The 24,289-nt window shown below is 43.6% G+C and overlaps 1 protein-coding gene and 1 non-coding gene across 4 annotated transcripts in view; one reads left to right on the top strand and one right to left on the bottom strand.

Annotated features, from left to right (window-relative positions):
- KIAA1549L (KIAA1549 like) overlaps positions 1–24,289 on the top strand; it is a 214,817-nt gene that overhangs the window by 21,817 nt on the left and 168,711 nt on the right. The gene's annotated exons all lie outside the window — the stretch shown is intronic.
- On the bottom strand, positions 21,360–21,466 carry LOC132242507 (U6 spliceosomal RNA). The gene has a single exon (XR_009454671.1). It is a non-coding gene; the product is annotated as a U6 spliceosomal RNA (small nuclear RNA).

Genomic DNA, 24,289 nt, shown 5'->3' with positions numbered 1-24,289 from the left:
TCTAAACAGTTCTTGAGAGACCTTAAAAGTGTGGTTCTGAACTCTATATCTTCCTTTGACAATTTTGTCCTGTTTCTTTGTCTCCGCATTTTGTTATGCTTCCTTGGTGCACCCCCTAGTGGTCTTTGTTCTCAGTCTTATAGTTAAATCTTGATTGTTGTAGCTAATTCCAGGGAGGGTTTGACCTCCAGGCCAAGTGGCTATGAGAATCAGCTGTGTCAGCAGTGAGAGAACTTCTGTCCTCTAGGGAGGTGCTAATCTAGCCTTTGCCTGAGGCTATCCGGCAAATGCCTCTGTGCAGGGCTTGGGCGGGGCAGGTCGCACAGGATCAACAGGGTGGGCCGGAGAGAGCAGTTATGGCGGCTCTCAGTCCTGTCCCCAGGGGCTCTGCCTCTCTGAGTCCCAGCACCCGCTGCAAAGCTGGGAGAGAAAGCTGCACTCGCTCTGACCGAAGCCAGACAGTCCCGCTTCTCCCGTTTGAGTCTGGGTCCCTAAAGACTTGCCCGGATCTGGTGCTCAGAGTCTGCGATTCCCTCCCGATTGAGAACAACAACCGTGCCCTCCGCCGCCAGCCCGCTCCGCGCACTCCGCACCTCAGAATTTGACTTCAGCACTGCGCCTCCTCTGAGTGTCCGTGTGCGTTTCTCTTTCCTCCTAGTTGTAGGACTTCCACTCAGCCAGCGTTCCTGTGGTTCTGGGTGATGTCCCTTCCGTTTTTTGGTTTCACTTTTGAAGTAGTTGTTCAAAGCAGCAAACTCCGGCGTTAACTTATGCCGCCATCTTGGTTCTCCAGTATTGAAGTTTTTACTTCAGGACTTGGCAACCTCTTGGGCTTTACTCGAAATGGGACTAAGGAATAAAATTGCCCTTTAAAACATTTTCTGGCTTTGACTCTCATATTTTTCTAAGAGCAACCAGAGGTGAAGAGAGTGAGTCTCATAAACCCCACTTTCTAGGTGAGTAACTTCAGGCATCCAGAGATTAAATGACTTGCAGGTGGTCACTCATCTGGTTAATGATGGAGTTAGGCCCAGAACCCTACTATCCTGTGTTCTTGTCCACCACTCCCTGGCTGGAGCAGTGCCCCTATGCATCCCTGGGGAGGGAAAATGGGGAGAATGGATTGTAAGTGGGAGGAGAGGAAGATGCAGGGTGAACGAGCCTGGTATTTTGGGTTCTGCAATGAGGTTGCTTATTCTCTGGCACCCCGTGGAATGTGAGTGGGAAGCTGTTTGAATTTTTCTACTTCTCCCTGCTACCTTTCTTCGTTCACCCTCATGCAAAGCCACCTTTTTCATCGAGACTCTGCCTTCCCTCTTCTTGTTACCTTCTGACCTTATGGATACCTGGTTTCACTTATGGAGGATTTGATATGCTTGAAGTCTTTCTCCCCATTCCAGATTCTGCCGTCAGTGCAAGCAACATCAGGACTCACGTGGGTAGCCCACCCTCTCCTCCCACCACTTTCAAAGCTTCTTGATTTCTCAATTGGAACCATCTTTATTTTCACTTCAGTTCAGCCACTCTTTCCCAATGGTTATATCCTGGACCACCCGAGGGGCTTGCACCCCCTCTGAAGTCTCAGACTCTAGTATTCCATTCTCTGTCCACAACCTCTTATCATGCAAGGGTAGTCCTTGTGCTCACTCCCTTATTCCCACTAGTCTACTTTTTGTCCTTTCAGAGGTTTCAGCTCCCTCCACCTCTGATTTTTAGCTTAGTCCATCTCCCCCATCATGCTTCCTTTTTCCTATCCATCCAGCTAAGCCCCAGCCCCCCTGTCTTTCTTGACGTGCATACCCTCAGCCTTGGGATTATTCAGTCATTTACTTCCTCTAATTCAATCCACAGGCTGATGAATATATGACAATGCCCCTGGGAGGTTGGTGCCCTTATGATTCTTGTTTCCAGCATCTCTGTAGTCAACCGGTCCAACAGTGCTCATCTCAGCAGGGTCATCAGTGCCACTTAGCATCCCTTCATGGATTTCTCATCAGCACCATTTCTCATTTACCCAAACGGCTCTTCCAAATGCCCATGGCTCTCCTTGAGCCTTCTAACCTGCTTCCGGCCAGCCAGTACACAGTCTCATTCAATCACCAACTTTCATGGCACCTTCTTCATTTTACTTTTTGTTTTTTTTAGAGAGAGAGAGAGAAGGAGGGGAGAGGGAGAGAGAGAGAGAGAGAGAAATATTGATTTGTTGTTCCACTTATTTATACATTCATTGGTTGATTCTTGTTTGTGCCCTGACCAGGGATCAAACCCACAATCTTGGTCTATCAGAACCATACTCTAACACACTGAGCTACCTGCCCATGGCAACACCTTCTTCATTTTAAGTGTGGGTGTGCCCCACGGTTCTATGGTAGCCTTCTTGTCTTCTAGCTTCACCAACATCTAGGTCTAGACAGTTCACAGTGATAAATCTCTAATAGTGTTTCTGCTGCACTCCAGCCTGTTCTTCTGTCTTACAGAGTCTTCCAGTTCACACACTCAGCTGTTTCCCAACCTGATCTCCTCACTGGTCCTCCTGCTGTGAGCCGGGTCTTGGTGAATGGAGCCTTTGTCTGCTTGGCCACGCAGGCCAGACATCAGAGTCATCCTAGATTCTTTCCTTTCTCAGCCTGCACATCTAATTGGTCCTGTCAGTTCTGTCTCCTTAATATTTCCTGTGCCTGCCTCCTCCTCCTCCATTTACTCAGGCCCCTAGGATTTCCCATCTGGCTGATTTCTGGAGCCTCCTTTTTAGTTTCCTTGGCCCCATCCACCTCGGTCCCTCCTCCATAGGTCTTCCTAAATCGTAAAACAAAGTATGTCTCCTTTGAGCACTGTACCCAGCCCACAAATATGTTTTCTTTGACACACAGCGTTAGCTTGCATCATATTTAAGAATTAATTTCTTTGGGCTTTACTTGCTTATATTAAAAATCAGGACATTGTACATAAGATCTCTTGATTTCTGGTTTATCATGGAAAACCAGAAGCCCTGACCCCCTGACTCCTGCATTCTCCCCCCCCCCCATTCTCCCGAGCAGCAGCTGGCTGAACAGGGGGGCAGCTGTGACCCTTAAATGGAGAATGCCCTCTCCAGTTAGTCACACACCCACCTTCCCAGGTATGCTTCACTCACCTGACACCCACCTGGCTTCTGCATCATTGAGTTGATGGCCTTTGGTTTGTGGCTATCGGACCCATCGGCTTTCTTCCATTTGGTGTCCTCATTTAGACGCAGGTCCTTGTACCCTGTGCCCATCCAGCTTAATTTCTTGGATTATTTCAAACTCGGCATTCTGTTTCAAACATCTGTCTTGGCACATGTCCCTCTTCTGATTAAAACACACATGAGAGCCTGGCTGGCGTGGCTCAGTGGTTGAGTGTCGAACTATGAACCAGGAGGTCATGGTTCGATTCCCAGTCAGGGCACATGCCTGGGTTGCAGGCTTGATCCCCAGTGGGGTGTGTAGGAGGCAGCCAATCAGTGATTCTCTCTCATCATTGATATTCCTCTCTCTCTCTCTCTCTCTCTCTCTCTCTCTCTCTCTCTCTCTCTGAAATCAATATATATATATAAAATAAAACTCACATGGGAGGTAGTAGTCCCTTCTGAGACTCTTGGCAACAAAGTCAGGTGACAGTTTCCTCTTTTTTTGTTTTTTTTGTTAATCCTCACCTGAGGATATTTTTTCATTGATTTTTAGAGAGAGTGGGAGAGAGAGCGAAAGTGCCGGGAGCCGGTCCATGCTTGCTGTTTCAAGGGACCTGGCATATATGGCATACTGTTCTTAATATGTTTGCTCACCTTCTTGGCACTATGTGTTTTAACCAAGGTCTCTGAGAAAGGTTGTTTCCCCAGGTAGGGATTTTTCCCTGAAGTTAGGGAGGGAATAAAACCCCTTAACTAAGTGCCAGGCGGGTAATTAATCACTTTAACTACAAACAATCATGCTTAAGCTACATAATCTTTACTCCCTGGAATGGAGATAAGAAACGCCCTAACCTTTGTAATAGAGATTGATAGGATTGAATCAACTGGTATAAATACAGATGTAACAAGACAGAGAGAGACAGAACTTAGAAGAGAACCAAGAAGACAGAACCTACACAGAACCTACAGACAGAAGAACTTCGCTGGAGAGAACATGGCAAAAGATCCTGGACTGAACCTGACTACAGAAATTGGCAAGAGAACCTGACTAGAACCTGGTGACTGAACCTGGCTGGAGAACCTAGCGAGGGAACATGGCCACAGAACCTGGCTGGAGATCCTAACCAGAACTTCGCTGGAGATCCAGACCAGAACTTCGCTGGGGATCCTGAACAGAACTTGGCTGGGTCCAACCCCAGCAGGTCCAGGGGTCCCCAAAGGTGCGGACGGAGTCGGCGAAGAAGGAATGACACGGAGATAGTGTTCAGTTCATCAGCAGCCTAGCCAGGATCTCTAGCCAGGATCTCCAGCCAAGGTGTGGACGGAGTTGGCGAAGACTATCCACCCTTTTCCTATGGTGGAGTCCTATCCGTCCTGAGTGCGGGGTGCTTACCTAGGGGTCCCTGTTCGGGCGCCAGATGCCAGGGTCCAACCCCAGCAGGAAAGACTGAGAGAAACATTGATGTGAGAGAAACACATTGATTGGTTGCTTCCTGCAGGAGCCCCAACCAGGGTCGGGGCCGGGGAGGAGCCTGAAACCAAGGTGCATGCCCTTGACTAGAATTGAACCCTGGATCCTTGTTCCACAGGCCAATGCTCTGTCCACTAAGCCAAATCGGCTAGGGCAGTGGTCGGCAAACCGTGGCTCACAAGCCACATGCGGCTCTTTCGCCCCTTGAGTGTGGCTCTTCCACAAAATACCACGTGTGGGTGCGCACGTACAGTGTGAAGTTGACTTAAAACTTTAAGTAAAGTTTATTAAGTTAATTTTAGGGAACGTTGTGGAGTGAAAGAAGATGGTAATGTCGAGGATTGAGAAAGGTATGTTGAGATGGTTTGGACATAAAGAGAGGATGAACGAAAGGAGATAGATGAAACAAGTATATACAAGACGAGTGTGGATGGGAGAGTTGGAAGGGGTCGACCTCAGCGAACGTACCTCAATCAGATTGAGGACGTTTTTAGCAAAGGCCAGCTTAGGAGTACCCTAATTAAGTTAATAACAGTGTACTTACCTATATAGTTTAAGTTTAAAAAATTTGGCTCTCAAAGGAAATTTCAATCATTGTACTCTTGATATTTGGCTCTGTTGACTAATGACTTTGCCCACCACTGGGCTAGGGCAACAATTTCATCCTTAATCATTTGCAGTGGGGGTCCATGAACCCTAGGGTAGTCTTTTCTACATTGTTTTGAAGGTAATGCAGAGTAAGACCCACCGTTTACATTTTGATCCAACACACACACACACACACACACACACACACACACACACACAACTAAAGAAAAAAAGTGCCAGGAAATAATACTTTTATTTACCCCTTTCCTCTTCTTTTCCTTTCATTTTCAATCTTCTCTTTCCTCCCTTTCTTCCTTTCCCATAGAAGCGGGTCATGACCCCCTAAATTGATTTCATGACCCAGTAATGATCCATACTTTGAAATACACTGCCATAGGGATGTGTATCTATAAGTCTTTAAAATTTTATGTTTAAATTCACTTGTATTTTTCTGGGAGAAAAGAATTTCCTTAGTATTCAGGGGCCCGATGAAAACAGATTTCATAAACACTGATATAGATATTCTATGTTCATTGAGAGGTAACATCACCAGTTTCATGCACCCAAGCAAAGAAATTAGTGACAATTTGGGCCCTTAGTGTCAGCTTTCTGACGTGTCCTGTATTGTTTGTTGTTAAATGAAGTTAATATTTGCAGACTCTCAGGGAGGGTGAAATGGATCCTTTAAATCTCTTGCACACATGGGAAGGTGAAAAGCTGGGTGAGGCACCATAAAAACAATTTACTTGGTGAAGGAAGTTTAATAAAACCTTCATTTAACATCAGATAAAATAACAGCCTAGAGAAAAATTTTTTTTCTTTTGGTTTATATCAAGTCCTTTGTTCAACAATTGTCCCTGGGGGTAGGAATGAAGAAAAAAGTAAACAGAATAATATTCTTGCCTTCATGCGTTTTTCAGTCTAGAAAAGAAGAATGAGAAATGAAAATAGAGGGTCACCCAACCATTGCTCTAAGTAGAATATATCATAAATGCATTGATGCCAAAATGTGTAGTAGGAAAACTTAAATTAAGTTCGTGGAAGGAGTGGATAGGAAGATAACAGAAAAACATGACAAGATAGCCAAAATGATTTAGAGCTACACCTTTATTTATTTATTTTTACAAAATTATTAAGCAGTGGTTTTGAGTAATAGAGAATTCAAATGAAACGGCCATAAAAAAAAGTTCCAGATTAAATACCCTCTGGTAATGTCTTTCCTGGTATCCCCCTATAGGCTTGGTTTGCTAAAGAACCAAAGGCTACTTAGGAATAGGTCTGCTCGGTGCTCTAGAAGAGGGAGGCCCTGTGTCAGTAGGCTACGGACCTGGCCTGCTGTCAGGGGGGTTGATGGTTTCTCCAAGTAGGAAGATTCATTATGACCTGTGTGTGATCCTTGCATGATCCTGGCAATTGGAGCAAAACTAACTCATTACTATACCAGTCAAAGACAGAAAAATGATCACTGTGATCCTCTTCTACTTCTGGAACACAGTTACAGTTTTATTAGAATTTGTGTGTATGTGGAGAGGGGGTATAAGAAAACCACGTTACTTCCCTCAACACTGGCATGCAGAGAAGAGGGAAAAATAGAATCCAGAATGCCAGGACCTCAACACTCTCGCTGTTCCTGTTTCTGTTAGTAGCTGAGTTTTGCTTTAATTTGCTGGGCTTGCTTTCAGAATGACTGGGAGGGGAGGGGGCTCCTGTGGGCTCCCACTTATGCTTCACACGTGCACAGGCCATATGGCCACACGGATGTACATGTGCGGAGGAGGGGCGGCTGCCGCACCCATTGGCTTTCCAGTTGGTGTCTCTGCTTGCAAGTGATCTTTGATCCAAATCCTATGACCTCGCATGTCTCACAGACAGGTGGACGGAGATAGGGGGGCTGGCGCACAAGCTCACCCTTGCTGATGCCGTGTCGTAATCTGGCAGAGAGCAAAGCCCCCCAGAGCCCTGAAATTCCAGGAGGCCTGAAATTCCGGGGGGCTCTCCATCCTGCACGCTTCTTTCTTACGGCCCTCACCCCATGTTGCACCGAAGGGATTACCTCTCACTGAATCTTCACAAACCTAACTGAAAAGGATCAGGGTACTTTCCAGGAAGCAGTTACTTTGCTGCATTTTTTTCTGATTCCCATTCATTCATTCATTCATTCATTCATTCATGTTTGTAACTCTTTGGTTAATCTCTGCTTTCATATACCCAGGTGTCAGAGGAGGTCTTCTTGCCCCTTAAGCCCTACTTAAATGTCATGCACTGTCCTCAGGGGCTTATGTTCTTACTCTCACTCTGCCTTTGAGCTTCCGCTCCCACGAATGACCCAGTTTATCGAGGGACTCTTCTCCTTGCTCTTCACACATCCATCTAGATAACGTGGAGTTCAGTCCTTTTTCTTAATTTCTCCAAACAATCCAGCTGAACTCAGCATCCCCAAGTACATAAAAGACTTTATTTTTTTGTTTTAAATTTTTTACATTACCCCACCAGAACTTTAATCTTATACCTACAAGTTTGTAATTTTTGACCACCTTTACCTATTTTGCCACTCCCCACCCACACCAGCTAGAGTAGGCATCAAAAAGATAAGAGATAAGTGTTTTGCCACTGGCGACCATCAATTTGTTCTCTGTTTCTATGGGTTTAGTTTTTTTTTTTTAAGATTCTACTTATTATTAAAATCATTTAGTTTTTGGTTTTCTCTGACTTATTTCACTTAGCGTGATGTCCTCAAGGTTCATTCATGTTGTTGAAAATGGCAAGATTTCCTTCTTTTTCATGGCTGAATAATATTCCGCTGTACATACACACCACCTCTTATCTGCTCATTCATTGATGGACACTTAGGTTGTTCCCATGTCTTGGCTATTGTAAATAATGCAGCAGTAAACATGGGGTGTGCGGATATCTCTTTGAGAGAGTTATTTTGTTTCCTTTGGCTATTTGCTCAGATCTGGAAATGCTGGATCATTTGGTAGTTCTATTTTTAACTTTTTGAGGCACATGAATACTGTTTTTCATAGTGACTATACCAATTTACATTCCCACCAGCAGTGCACAAGGGTTCCCTTTTCTCCACATCCTCACCAATACATCTCTTGTCTTTTGGATGGTTGCCATTCTAGCTGGTGTGAAATCATATCTCATTGTGGTTTGGATTTGTATATCTTTGATGATTAGTGATGTCGAGCATCTTTCATGTACCTTTGGTCATTTACATGTCTTCTTTGGAAAAACGTCTATTCAGTTTCTCTTCCCCTTTTTAAAAAAATGTAGTTTTTTGTGTGTATTTTGCTATTGATTTGTATGCATTTATATATTTTGGATATTAGCCCTTTATCAGATATGTGATTTGCAAATATTTTCACCCTTTCTGTAGATTGCCTTTTCATTTTGTTACCGGACAGAAGTTTTTAGCATGATGTAGTCCCACTGGTTTGTTTTTGCTTTTGTTGGCTTTGCTAAGAAGACATTAATGATGGTTGGGGAGTCTGAAGGATTTATACTGCAGCAAGGCAAATGGCTTTAAAAAGTTCATGCTGTGTCCTTGTTCTGAAAGTTCATCGGCCCTCTCTAAAAACCCTTAGTCTTTCTATCTTTTCTTTCCCCTTTTTCCCTCAGTCCCTAAACTCCTCATCTGTTTTCAGTCAGAGCTGTTGAGCTTACTCTCAATGATCCCTGCCTATCGGGTCTCACCTTCTAAGCCCAAGAAGCTCGTTGTTTCCCATCTTCCTAAACAAGACCGTTCTCTTCTTACTAGAAAGAGCTGTTAAGATAATAGAAATTTCACTCAGCTAATTATGTACTTTCTCCAGGAAAGAAAAACCGCACAACCCAATGAATTCTCTTCTAAGTAAGGAACAGATATTTGTTTTATACAAACCAGAAAGATTTGAAAGTGTCTCTTGCAGCATGTTCTTCTCCAAAACACGGAATAACTGAGCTAGGAGGGATGTTATTTTAACCAATAACGTCTGGAGGGCAACGGGAAGGGGAGAACTAAATTCTGAGCTGGAAGTTTACCAGCTGTGGGCCTTGGATTTGGGCTAATCACTTGCCTCTGTTTCCCCGTCTGCAAAAATGGATTCAGTGGTTTCTAATGTCTTCCAAAGCTAAACGTCCATGTCCATTTTAGAGTTTTCTGCACCTTTAGGAGAGCTTTTACACACATACCTTGTGTAAGCAAGTTTTTTTTTTTTTTTCCTCATCTCTGCATCCCATCTCTACAAGTCTAAGATGTTACAGATTTTCTTCTGTGAACGCGTTGGTTGCCTCACCTCAGACGCTGCCCTATAGATTAGGCAGTTGTCCTGTCCTTAAACTGGATTCTGAAAAAGGCCAAAAGCTGCTATTGTGGGAAACCTCTTTCTCCTTGAAAACAACCTAATAGTCAGAGGTTAGATAAAATGTGACTGATGATGGGGGTAGGGGGAGAGGGGTGGGCATTGAGGGGCTGGGATCGTAGCATCTGTATTCATTTGTTTTTTCTTTTTTGGGGAGGAGTTTGTGAATCTCGGGAAGAATCTCAAAACGGTGCCTCCCTCACTGACACCAAATCGTGTGAACGCCAACACTAGTGAAACCCTAGACTTTTAAATAAAGGCCCTGGCGTGCTAAAGTATTGGTTTGATGGCTTTGCAGAATCCCTTATCAGAGGTCAGGAAGGGGGTGGCTCATAATTTAATGTTCTCCGAAGGACCGTTTGTAGGAAAGTAAGTTGGATGACATTTACGGTCCTGAAAGTTTCCATCGAGTTCTCATTTTCCTTGCTGATTTTCCTGGAGATGAAAGAAGGTAGCATTGTTTCCAAGACAGTCCCCTCCTCCTTTGCACATCACTGACATTTTTGTGAATCCACTAATTTCATTAAGGGTAGAGCTCTCATGTCACACACTTTGGATTGTGACTTTTCCCAGAATCAAGAAGGTGAAAGAAAATCAATAAAGATCAGTTGCTAAATCAAGGTCATTCTGCTTGCTTTTTCCTTTTTGTTCTCCTTATTTATTCTCCTTCTTTGGAAAACACCCCTTTTGAATGACTTCAGTTGATCATTATCATAATCCTCTTTCTCAATTTTAAATGAAAACCCCCAAAGCTAGCTTTTCCAGTGTGTTCTCACATCTTTTCTTTTTCTTCCCTGTACTTCTGTTTCCATAGTGGTTTTCTGTAAGCCCCCAGGGCATTTTGGGATGAGATTGGGAAGGAAAACTCAATACAGGATAAAGTTACCTAACACCCATCTCAGAGTAGGAAAAAGGCTTAAAACAGCCAGGAAAAAACCCAAGGGAGTCTGGGCTAGTGGGGGCCACAAAGGCCATTTTGTCTTTTCTCATGCGCCGCTGTCTGTTCTTGCTGCCTTTCTGTCTTTTATTCCCCTCTGCCCGTGGCCCTCTGCTGTGTCTTTACTTCTGCCTCCCCGATCCTTTTTCACAGAACTGTGGAATATTAGATTTGGAGTGTGGACCATGGGAATCACTAAGAACAACCCCCTCATTTCTTGGAAAAGGAGAAGTTGCCATTAAAGGAGGCAGTGGGTTGTAGCAGAGCGACTTCTCACAAGCTTTGGAAATGCAAAGGAGTGGGCTCAGACCCTGGTTTAGCCATGTCCTCGCTGGGTGCGCTTGGGCAAGTCGTTCAGCTGCATTGCTGGTGTGTACTGCATTTGTAAACGGGGGCAGCAGTACATTCCTTCTGGAGTTGTTTCAAGAGTTAAATGAGAGAATGAATTTCATGTTCCTAGGCAGTGCCTAGGAACTCATCCCCCCCAAACAGTAACGATGATCACCAGCGCGTTAGAGGCAGTACCTGGATTAGTTCTGGTTGCAGATTTCTTTCTGTAATGGACACTGTTAACCATCTTGATTCTGAAACACCTGCCTCAGTGCATCTCGAGCTCTGCTTTCCAAGGTTTTTAGTCTTTATGGCTTTTGACGTTGACTTTTCAGTTTATGACCTCGTCTCACCCCTTGAAATTAATTTTGCATTTTAAATTCTGCTGGATTCCCTGTGGGCCCATGCATGGAACACGGATGGGTGTATGAGCAGGTAGCATTTGACTTTGTCCTTGAAATAGATGTAGGCTTGGGTCTATGAAGAAGCAGGAGGGAGTTCCGAGAAAGGGGAGCACCAGAAGCAAAACTAGAAGCCAGAACTTAGGGGAATAGTGAATTGTTTGCCAGGCCGGGAGGAAGATCATTTGAAGAAGGCAGGATTAGCTCACTCTATGAAAGACCGCAAAGATGTAAAGTTTGTGAAATAAGGAAAAGTGATTGCATTTGGCTACACGAGATTCCTTCATGGGCTTCAAAAGGGCTACTTCAGCCAAAACCGGTTTGGCTCAGTGGATAGAACGTCGGCCTGCGGACTGAAAGGTCCCAGGTTCGATTCCGGTCAAGGGCATGTACCTGGGTTGTGGGCACATCCCCAGTAGGAGATGTGCAGGAGGCAGCTCATCGATGTTTCTAACTCTCTATCTCTCTCCCTTCCTCTCTGTAAAAAATCAATAAAATATGTAAAAAAAAAAAAAAAAAAAAAAGGGCTACTTCAGTGGAGTGGAGAGGGCACAAGCCAAGCTCTAATGGGCTGCAAATACTAGTAGAATAAGGAATGGATAGTGCAGCCTGCTAGTGTAGACCAGATGTCCCCAAATGCTGGTATTAGGTTGTTAGAGCTGGAAAGAGAAGTACAAAGTTAATATAGTGTGTTTTTCATAAGCCTAATTTTATTTATTTTTAATAGCCATCCCGTAACCTGAGATTGTAGTCTTCCTTGTTTGGTTTTAAAAATGTCCTTTCTTTTATGAAATGATGATGGTCCTCAAACCTGGCTGCACATTGGGCCACTTGGGGAGCTTTTAGAGTAGTGTCCTGGCTCCACCTCAGGCAACTGATCAGAGTCCTGAGATGGGCCTGGTACTGGGGTGGGGTCCATGCTCCCCAGAAGGTTCTCTGGTGCAGCCAGGGCTGTGAACCTCTCTGCTAACGGGTGGTGGGATTTTTGTGGTAGTAGTTGTTGTTGTGTTTTAATATTTAAATGTCTTTACTTGACACAATTATTTTATTTATTTATTTGTTAATAATCACCCGAGGGTATTTTTTTCCATTGATTTTTTTAGAGAGAATGGAAGGGAAGGAGGGAGGTGAGAGATAGAGATAGAGAAAAAGAGAGAGAGAGAAACATCAATGTGAGAGAAACACATTGACTGGTGGCCTGGTTGACTCCTGCATGTGCCCCGACTAGGGACAAGAATAGAACCTACAATCCAGGTGTGTGCCCTTGACCCAGAATTGAACCTGAGATCCTTCTAACTCCTGAGCAACACTGGCTAGGCTTTACTTGACAAAATTAAAAATTGTAAACTTTTGGCTCATTGCCTAACCTTATTTGCTTTGTTTTGTTTTCATGTTTACTTATATTTAGTTTTCATTCTATTGATTTGTGAAATTCAAATGGCAGGGATCCAAGTGCAGGCAACTGTTTTCAATGACAAGGCAGAGTGTGTTATAGTTTTCCTTTTAAGGAGAAGGTCTTCTAGTGCTTTTGAGTGGCATTCAGTATGTTCCCATTTTCCGGAACATTGCATTTGTATGAAGTAAGGCAATGTTCCCACACACAGATTGAGTGTCAATGAGGATTATTGAGAAATCAAGGTGCAGACGTAGGTTTGATGGTTGTAATGCCCACAGGACATCCTCCTCCATTTGAGTCTTTTCTTGGTTTTTTTTTTGGGGGGGGGGGGTGGGTGGGTAGAGGGTTCTTGGATTCCACCATGCCTTCTAGTCTAGTCGCGCATAGGACATCTTGTTCTGCCTAGTCTTTTCTGACCTTGAAGGTGAAACACCTTTTTATTTACAATTGCAGGTCTGAAATGTGGTGTCACTCTCATTCCTGCTTTGTGGTGCTTCTAGCTATTTTAATGTTGGAAGGACAGAGTAGGAAACATCTTAAATGCACAGCATTTAATTTCCATTAAAGTTAAAGGTTTCTAAGCCTGTGATGGAGCCAATAAAAATGATGATGTTTAAATCAGCTAATGTTCTATTTCTTACATGAATATTTTATATGAACTGCACAGAAAGAAAAGTCTATGATATTTATCCAACATTATGTCCAGTGGGTATTGGAAACTTGTCTTCTTGGGTTATTATATGAATAACTCCTATTATTTATATCCATATTGTGAAAAGAATTACATGTATTGTTCTTGGAGCTTGTTTTGCAGACTAAGTAGACTGGCTAAATTTGCTAATATAGGCATTCCCTGAATTGCTAACATCCTTGCAGACTTGCTATAAATAAGACTGTGTGGGCTGGACTCTGCTAGGAAAGTAGCTAGGTTCTACCGTGGGACAGGAAGTGGTGTTTCTGGGTGCGGCCTTGCTTTAGTGTTGGTACTGAAGTATATAATGTTGTGTAGTAAGCAGTGTCTTAACAGACCTCCACTTACCCGGCTGCTGCATTAATCAGTGCGGTCATTTGCTCTGTGACTGATGGCATGGCAGGCAGATCACCATGATTAGGAAGTTGATACCTTCTCCCACCAGGGGAGGATCAAGGTTAAATGACTTGCCCAAGCTAGGAAGTGACAGTGATAGGGTTTGAACCCTGGTAGTCTGATTCTAGTTATAGGCTTAACTGATACACTCCATTACCAGGGTCATACACAATCCTGGCATAACCGAAGCTTTCCAAGAGGGAGTATGCAGATTTTCCGTAGTTGACTCAGGGAAACATGAGTCTCATGAGATTCCCCATGTCAAAGAATTCCGTTTTCAGGTGGCTTAGGGAAATGCTGTATTGGAAACCACCTTCCTAGAGATGAATATTCACCCTCACTTTCTAGAGCAAGCATGTCAAAGTCGCAGCCCGTGGGCGGCATGCCTCGTTATTAATTTTTTCTTTTTAAATATATTTTTGTTGATTTCAGAAAGGAAGGGAGAGGGAGAGAGAAAAAACATCAATGATGAGAGAGAATCATTGATCAGATGCCTCCTGCACACCCCCACTGGGGATCGAGCCCGCAACCCAGGCATGTGCTCTTGCCCGGAATCGAACCTGCAACTTGTCAATCTGCAGGTTGACACAATCCACTGAGCCAAACCGGCTAGGGCCGCAAGTTTGACATGCTTGTTCTAGAGCTTGAGAAGTTTGGCGGCAAAGAAACCAATTTTGCTTTGTCAACCCTAGAATCTTCCAAGCTTATTTGAACATGGAATCCTTTTGTCAAGAATACCTGTTAACATTCTGCAGAGTGAGTGGTCTCCGGAACATGACCTGGATTTAGAATAATCGATTCTAGGAGAAGATGTGTTCCCTTAACAATGTGTGCAGCTAGGATTGTTATGCTGTCATTTAGCGTAACAGGTAACTATTGAAAACTTCTTAAGACTTTAGTCCAGGGATGGGGAACGTCCAGCCCGCAGGCCGTAGAGGGCCCGTGAAATCCTTTGGTCTGGCCCTGCCAAGGCATCAGGGGTCAGTTACTTAAATGTTTGACCAGATACAGCGGGCTAATTTTTAAGTTGATAATTGTGTATGGCCCACAAATGATGTCATAAATATCCGAATGGCCCTGGGCATAAAAAATGTTCTCTACCTCTGCTTTAGTCTTTTTACGTTATATTCTAGTACAATCTATGTAATTGAGTATCTTCACTTATTTATTGGATAAATTTTAACCTATCCTAATTTAACAGGCCAGGAACATGTTCAGGCACCGGGAAAACAAAGAACATGACAATTATCATGAAAAATTATAAAATTATATAATGGAACAGTTCATCTAAACAAACTGCTGGTGAGGACTTCTGCACCGTCCAAAGGTCCAGATGCCCCATTCATCTTTGCTGGGCTGTCTGCTGAGCCTGCCTTGCTGTAGAGCAGCGGTTCTCAACCTTCTGGCCTTTAAATACAGTTCCTCATGTTGTGACCCGACCATAACATTATTTTCGTTGCTACTTCATAACTGTCATGTTGCTACTGTTATGAATCTTAATGTAAATATCTGATATGCAGGATGGTCTTAGGTGACCCCTGTGAAAGGGTCGTTCGACCGCCAAAGGGGTGGCGACCCACAGGTTGAGAACCGCTGCTGTAGAGGGTGAGAATTCATGTATATGTCCAGTGCCTCTTGTTAGCATGTTTACATCTATGAAAAGAAAAGCAGAGCAGGGATCTGACAAAGAATGTGTGTGTGAGGACATGTCATCTCTGGGATCTGGGTGTTTCTGGAAACAGAATATTTGAAATGCCCTGGAAATGCCCTAGAAAACTCTGAGATAGCCATTGGCAAAGCATCTGTGACATTACAATTTCTTAATTCAGCAAATCTACTACCTAGTATTTTTATTAACTGCTACTTTCCATTAGCACACAAGCCAAGAAGTCTGTTAAACTTGTAATGGGTCATTATGAAGACCATCATTATAAATGAGTTCTGCAACACCCTTAAGTGCCTTCAGAATCACACCAAAATTAAGCTATGTGCAGTATGGATTTAGCATGAAGTGCATTTTATAGTGTGGCAATTTACAAAATGGATAATCCATGCATGATTAGAAAATCTTGTAGAAGGGCTTTTAAAAAATTATGGTAAAGGATGCGTAACATAAAATTTACCACCTTAACCCTTTTCCAGTGGACAATTCTGTAGTGTTAAGTATATTCATAGTGTTGTGAAACAGGTCTCGTAAGTCTTTTCATCTTGCAAATTTTAAACTCTGTACACATTAAACAGCTTCCCTTTACCTGTCCTACCAGCCCCTGGTAACAACTATTCTCCTATCTGTCTATGAATTTAAATACTTTGGATACCTCCTATAAGTGGACTCCTACAGTACTTGTCTTTTTGTGTCTGATTTATTTCACTTAGCAAAACATCCTCAAGGTTCATCCATGTTGTAGTATGTGACAAGACTTCCTTCCTTGTAAAGTCTGAATAATATTCCTTCATATGTGTACACCACTTTTTAAAATCCATTCATAAGTTGATGGATGTTTGGGTTTCTTCTCTTGGTTATTGTAAAAAGAGTTTAAAAAATGATGCATAGTTTCTATCATAGGCTAGTCATATAGTTCACTTAACAGCCCTTCTACTGATGGATTTATAGGTGACTTCTGCTGTCCCCTACCATAAACATCTGGTGAATGACTTTCACATAAATAATTGCTTATGGTTCTGATTACTCCCTTAGAATAAATTCCTGAAATAGAATTATTTGATCAAAAGGAGTGCACATGTTTAAGGCTTTTGGCACATGTTATCAAACTCCCTTTCATAAGTGTATGAACAGTGTAGGAGGGAATCCATTTCTCCACACTCTTGCCAATGTTGAGTATTGTCCTTAAAAAGCAAAACAACAGAAGACCTTTGCCAGTTTGATAGTTGAAAATGGTTTTATATTATTGTTTTAATGTGATCACCAGCAGAGAAGTTGAACTTTGTATTTTCATGTGTTTATTAGTTATTTGTGGTGTGTGTGTGTGTGTATGTAGAATCTATTCATATCTGTTGTCCATTTTCTGCTAAGGTACTTTATATCTTGTTAATTTTAAGACCTCTTTATAGAGTCATAATATTCAGTCTTTATCATGTTGCAAGTATTTTCCCCAATTTATTATTTGCCTTTAAAATTTTATGGTGTTTTTGGACACCTGACATTTAATATAGTCAAATCAATGAATCTTTTACTTTATGGTTTCATTCCTCTGTGCATTATGGATAAGACTGGCAAAATATTAGGTAAGGCAAGTCTACTTTTCCCTGCTTCCTGGTCCAAATAAAAAGACAAATGAAGTTGTAGACAGATTAGGTTAGTGTAGAACAGCGGTTCTCAACCTGTGGGTCGCGACCCTTTGGGGGTCGAACGACCCTTTCACAGGGGTTGCCTGAGACCTTCGGAAAAACACATATATAATTACATATTGTTTTTGTGATTAATCACTATGCTTTAATTATGTTCAATTTGCAACAGTGAAATTGGGGGTCACCACAACATGAGGAACTGTATTAAAGGGTTGTGGCATTAGGAAGGTTGAGAACCACTGGTGTAGAACATTATATATTTTATACTGTATCATTCACTTATTTCCTCATTCAAAAATATTTATTGAGTGTCCCCCCACCCACCCTTGTTCTAGGCCAGTGGTTCTCAGCCTTCTGACCCTTTATAAACAGTTCCTCATGTTGTGACCCAACCATAAAATTGTTTTCGTTGCTACTTCAAAACTGTAATGTTGCTACTGTTATGAATTGTAATGTAAATATCTGATATGCAGGATGGTCTTAGGCGACCCCTGTGAAAGGGTCGTTCGACTGCCAAAGGGGTCGTGACCCACAGGTTGAGAACCGCTGTTCTAGGCACTGACTGTATTAGACACTGGGTTGCACAATATGCACCTGGATTGCCTGAATGTGATGCCCATACATGATGGATTTTCACAGACCATCCCAATTTCACTTATTCCACTCCATTGTCAGTCTTAGGTGTCGGACTACCTCTTCTGAAATTGGCTTTCGAATGTATGGACGTATTATCCTTCGGTAACATGCTTACTGGGGATCCTTCTTTGCCTGCCTGTATCTGGACCCAGAAGGCAAGTCCATCATCCAGAATGCAGCAGGAAGGGCCAAGGTCCTGCGGCAGTGGAAGCTGTGACCGTAGGCGAGCATTGCTCCTGCTGGTTCTAAGAGGGAGCAGCATCCATTTGGGGAACCCAGTGGACTAGCCACGCCCCTGTCCTCTGTCCCTGGACCATACAGTTCAAGCTGGCACAGTCACTTAGCCTTTCTGAGCGACACAGCAAGTCAGAGCCCGAGATTGGACCCTTTCAGCAATAGGCTTCCTTACACTGTTGCCATTAGGGAGGGTCAGAACGAAGGAGCTGCAAACACGTTTAAGAGACCCTTCCCAGCAACAACCAACCGCAGACAACACAGCGTGAGCACCAATCCTGAGGTGGGGTGGGTACCCGAGTTAGGGGTCCCGAAAGCCCTCCATGTGATGTGTCCCTGCCTCCTCGGCCTGCGGGACTTCTCATAACACTGATTGGTAACCATTAGAGTCCCACGTGGGAGTGTGATGCCTCCACTGGATTTGGTTTCAGCCCTTTTTACAGGGCCAGGAAATGGATTTTTTAAAATCACAACTGGTCAGCTGCCCATTCCTGAAGTGCCCTCCTCTGGGGTTTTAGAATTCAAAACAAATATTAATAGTTGCTTTGTGGAGAAGGCAGTCGAGGCAGATGGATCCGTACCAGCCCATGCATGTGGCTGGTAGGTGTCAGGGTGACTTGCAGTATATTTTGGTTTTATCTGCAGCTGGATGCCAGCTGGATTATGAGACAGTATAAATTCAGAGCCTTCTATTCAGAAAACCCATTCAGCTGGTCATCTTGGACACACTTATAATTCTCTCGGGGGACAGTGGGGTCACAAACTCAGAGAGAGAATGACCCGCAACTGTGCTCTTTGGGAGAACCTTGTTCTGCTGGAAATGTTTTATGTCTGCTCCATCCAGCACTTTAGCCACTGGCCACATGTGGCTACTGAGCACTTAAAATGGGCCTCACGTGACTGAGCAACTGAATTTTAAATTTTGTTTAATTTTTGTTCATTTAAATTAGTAGTCACCCATGGCTAGTGGATAGCATATTGCACAGTGCAGATCTGTAAAATACTACATCAGGGATGGCGAACCTATGACACGCGTGTCGGAGGTGACACGCGAACTCATTTTTTTGGTTGATTTTTCTTTGTTACATGGCATTTAAATATATAAAATAAACATAAAAAATATAAGTCTTTGTTTTACTATGGTTGCAATTATCAATAAATTTCTATATGTGACACGGCAGCAGAGTTAAATTAGGGTTTTTCAAAATGCTGACACGCCGAGCTCAAGAGGTTCGCCATCACTGTACTACATGCATGTTTTCAAACTTTTTGACCATAACTCACTGTGAGACGCATACTTTATATTGTGCCTCAGCACAGACGCACATGTATGTGAGCACATGCACATACATGCAGCGCCCGAGTTTCACCACACAATGCTCTCAGTCTTACTACAGGCAGTGCACACAGGTACTTTCTGTTTGATTCTGTCCTGTTTCATTTTTAAAGGTGCAGGTTGTGACTTGATAAATTGCTTTCGTGACTCACACGTGGGCTGTAACCCCCCGTTTGAAGAACATTGCCTGGTACTATCTGCTCCCCACCTCCAGCCATTTCCTCGACCTCATCTGCTGTTTCTGCATCTGGCCTCGTTGCTGGGTCTTTGCATTTGCTGTGTGCTTTCCCTGTATCATCTCTCGCCTGCATTTTTTACATTCTCGGGTTTCTGCTCAAATGCTCGCCAGAAATTTCCTCCTACTCTAACCGTCCTACTTTAGGGAGCTCCCCATCTGTCTTATCCTGCCTTGCTTTTCTCTATGGCAACGTTCACCACCTGACATGTACTATTTGTTTATTGTCTGCTTTCTCAGCTCCTTGAAGGCAGGGACTGTTTTGTTTATTGGCATAAACCAGCATCCAAACTAGGAGTTCAGTAAATATTTGTTGAATAAATGAACTGACATGGCCCGTGACCTTTCTCGGAATTTTCGTCATGGCTTTATATGACGAGTGGCTTGTGGAATCTTTCCTTCATTACTTAGAGATACTGAGTCCACACCAGTGGCCCGGCTCGCGCTCTGGGCACGGGGTGGATGTACTAGAGGAGAAGGTGGACACGTCTCTGTCCCATTGGAAATTTTAATTGGCTTTTGGGCCTCTGCCGTATATGGCTCCAAGAATGTTGTGCTGGAGGTTGTCCGGGTCGGTGCTCAGCGATGAAAGGATTCATGGGGAGAATTTGTATTTTTTCAAAAGTATAAGCAGCCCTTAGTAGGCCTGCAGAGGGGTGGGGACAGCATTGCATGGAGGTCCAGGAAAATAATGGCAAATGGAATTTTACATGAAGCCCTGGGGAACTGCCACGTGCCCCGTCTGAGCTTCTATTGTAGACTCTCTGAGAGTCTGAGACTAGAATTCAGGTCTCTGATCTTCCATGCCAGGAGCTTGCCCTATATCCTTGATGGTTTTCTCTTACATTTGCCTCTCAACATAGAAATAAAAATGGGCAACCTAAAAATTTTAGTATTGCTTCAGTGCTGAGCGGCAAGCTTTGTGAGAACTGAATAATGGTTTGGTGCATAGCTATCTAATTGTCATCATACCTTGAAATTTTCATTAGCCCATCTTTATATTTGATGGTTTCTGCTTACACCACGGATATGTCGGTGGTTCTTGAATCCATTTTGGAGGCGCAAAGTGTTTCTATTCTCAGTCTGTTTTCCCTCATCTTTTCAGATTTATTATTCCTTAGCCTTTTCTCCTCTCCTTCCTTAGAGAGTCATTGGGATGGTGCTATTTTTTTCTCCTTTGTTAAGTGTACAATTAAATAGAATTTGTTGAATGGCTTTTTTTTTTTTTTTTTTTTTTTTTTTTTTTTTTTTTTTTTTTTTACAAACAGGAGAAGGCAATTGAGTCAGGCTGATCCTTCAAAGAGAACGTATTATAATATTAAACCTCCATGTAATAAAATTGGAGCTGGGCCAATACGTCCAAAACATCTTAGCAATCTCTTTATATCGTACACTCGAGCTTTTAGCTGCATAAATCTTACAGTGCATTGCCTGACAGTATTGCGATAAATATTCCGCAGTGATTAAATCATTTTACGATCTTGTATACAGAAAAAGCATCCGCAAAGCTACTCCCCACTCATCCAGCTCAAATGGTAAGACTCTTGATTTATATCTCAGAAACCTTTTACTAATTTTAGTGGAGCTGTTCTTCTAGAGGTCATGTGGATTTTCATACAACAGTGTTTTAACTAAGAAATATGTATATATATATATATATATATATATTTTTTTTTTTTTTTTAAATATGGGCTCTAACCGGTTTGGCTCAGTGGATAGAGTGTCGACCTGCGGACTGAGGGGTCCTGGGTTCGATTCAGGTCAAGGGCATGTACCTTGGTTGCGGGCACATCCCCAGTGGTGGTTGTGCAGGAGGCAGCTGATCGATGTTTCTCTCTCATCCATGTTTCTAACTCTCTATCCCTCTCCCTTCCTCTCTGTAAAAAATCAATAAAAAATATATATAAAAAAATGGAACGCTTCATGAATTTGCGTGCCATCCTTGTCCAGGGGCCATGCTAATCTTCTCTATATTATTCCAATTTTAGTATATGTGCTGCTGAAGCGAGCACAAGAAATACCATTTTAGGGGGAGATGGAGGGAGTGGGATTTGAGCTACCCTGCAGGGAAAACCAGAAACCGGATCCTGAAGTGATAGAGAAGCTGTGTCTCATGGTTGCAGTTAATAAATATTTACAGCGAAGACTTGAGCTGCAACTCTGCAGTTTTTTTTTAGCTGAAACGTTTCATAACCACGAACTATTTGATGAGCTCATGGAGCAGCACCTGGCGCAGTGTGCAGCAGGCTGACACCCCGCTCCTGTGAGTTAGGGGTGTGCTGTCTGCAGGCGTCACGGGCCTCCCCCGAGTCAGCGCAGTGGTCTCGGCTGGGATTTTGACTGTTCTCCAGTGGTGGGACTCACGGGAGTGTAACAGGGGCCCCTCCAGCCCTGAGGAATGACTGTTGACTTGCAGCCCCAAACGCAACTCAAGCTGATCGTTCGTTTTAAATAATGGGTAGTTAGCTCTGCAAACAAATGAGCCAGAGCCTGCCGACTGCCAAAGCCGCTCTGGAGGCGCATGGAGAGTGCTTGGGGAGGGCCGGTAACTCCCTCTGTGGACATGAGGGGCACAGAAAGCCCCTCCTCCCCCTCGGGATTGTGCCCCTGGAAGTACTGACTCAGTGGCTGACTAGGAGAAAGGGAAGACACGGGTGTGGGCAGAGGGGCTGGGGACCAGATCTGAGAGGAAAGCCCAGCTGGTAGGGGGTGGTGTCCTAACACAGGGGCTTTTAAACTGCTAGAATCATAGGATTTCTTGCTACTCCCAGTGTGGGCTGTGGACCAGTAGCAATAGCTCATCTTGAAACTTGTTAGGAACGCGAAGCCCTAGGACAGTGATGGCGAACCTATCACACGCGTGCCAGAGGTGACACGCGAACTCATTTTTTTTGGTTGATTTTTCTTTGTTAAATGGCATTTAAATATATAAAATAAACATAAAAAATGTAAGTCTTTGTTTTACTATGATTGCAAAGATCAAAAAATTTCTATATGTGACACGGCACCAGAGTTAAGTAAGGGTTTTCAAAATGCTGACACGCCGAGCTCAAAAGGTTCGCCATCACTGTGACCTAGGCCCTCCCTCAGACTGACGGAGTCAGGATCTGCATTCTCACGAGATCTCCAGGTGACTTGTGTGCACATTCAAGTTTGAGAAATACTGACTGAACGCCATCACTTTAATACATTTACAGACCCTTGGCCAAACAGTAAAGGTTAGTGATTTAGAGAGCAGATTAGTAAGTCACTCAAGTACAGGCTGGTTTGCAGCACGCCACCCATGTTTTAGGGGAGGAAGGGTCGATAACAATAATAATGTGAAGTTAGCCGGGAATGGAGTTGGTGGGAACGTTAATGTGGTTTTGACCATCACACACCATCGCCAATATGATTCAGTAGATGTGAGGTGGGGTCTGATAATTTGCATTTCTAACAAGTTCCTAGTGCTGCTGCTGCTGCTGCTGAACTGGGGACCACACTTTGAGATCCACACTCTCTAAAAAAAATTTTTTTAATTGATTTTAGAAAGAGATAGAAATATCAACGGTGAGAGAGAATCCTTGATCGGCTGCCTCCTGCATGCCCCTCACTGGGGATCAAATCTGCAACCCAGGCGTGTGCCCTGACCAGGAATCAAACCGTGATCTCCTGGCTCATAGGTCGACACTCAACCACTGAGCAACACAGGCCAGACTGAGATTCACACTCTTCAAATGTAACTCTGATCACAGTGATGGTATGACAATTGTCCATGCAGTCCCTGTCCTGTGAAGTACGTGTTCCAGAGCTAAGCGTGGCCACCTCTCCTGCCAGCTCTCTCACCATGCCTCTTGCACTACTGATTCCCAGAGTGTCATCCAGATCCACCTATACCTGCTGATTCCCGGGACCCACCCTTTTGATTTTCTGAGTCAGAATCCCTGAGAGTGGGGTACAGGATGGTCCATAGCGTCCCCGGGTGACCCTTAGTCACACATGTGATAAACAGCCATTGCCCTGTGTGCTTCCTCCAAATGCATTGCATCCTTAGTTTCCAAGGTGCGTTTTGCCCTTTTCTTGCCCTCTGTCACTTTGCTTGGACCACTTAGGAATGCCCTCCCACACCAGCTTGCCTGCTAGGATTCCTGCCTCCTTCCACATCTTCCTCAGAAGCTCCATCCACCTTGAGACTTTTCTTCCCCACTTCCACCCCCCAGCTGGATGTGATCCCTAAACATGCGTTTCTTTTAAAATAAGCTTTAAAACATGAGTTACCAGTCCTTATAGTTTGATCAATTATAATACACCCTTTTCCACCTCCCCAGACCCCCTCCTCTTTCTGAGTTAAATTTATAGTATATGACACATGTGGCTTATTGTGAGATGGAGGTCAGTGGACGTTGTCATTACAAACAAGGAAAAGGATATGGCTTCGCAAAGTTGTTTGGTGTTGAAAAACCCAATGGTACATTGCACAAACAACACTGTCCCTCTGGCTACTTATGTATGTGATTATAGCCCCTACTCAACGGAGGATCCTGGACTGCTGAGACTGTCTTATTTTCATTAATCTGGTCACCCATGTACCTGGCTTATAGTAAGTACTCAATAAATATTAGCTGAATGACATAAATGTGATTCATTTATCTTGGGTAAAGTTGGCACCATTCCTTTTCTGGTTTGGTCTTTTATTACATGTGGAAGTACATACCCTGCTCTGGATGCTGATGAGAAGGGCATACAGAAGGGATTCAACCAGGATAAGGGTGATCTTCATTCAAGCTTTAAATACACAGTGCCTGTAGGAGCCACCCACAGCCAGCCTGCTGTTGCAGAATCCTGGATGTCTGTGG

Source organism: Myotis daubentonii, chromosome 9 (genome assembly GCF_963259705.1).
Source record: "Myotis daubentonii chromosome 9, mMyoDau2.1, whole genome shotgun sequence".
Lineage (NCBI taxonomy): Eukaryota > Metazoa > Chordata > Mammalia > Chiroptera > Vespertilionidae > Myotis > Myotis daubentonii.
Note: the sequence above shows the minus strand (reverse complement) of the source record. Positions and strands in the feature narration are given on the sequence as shown.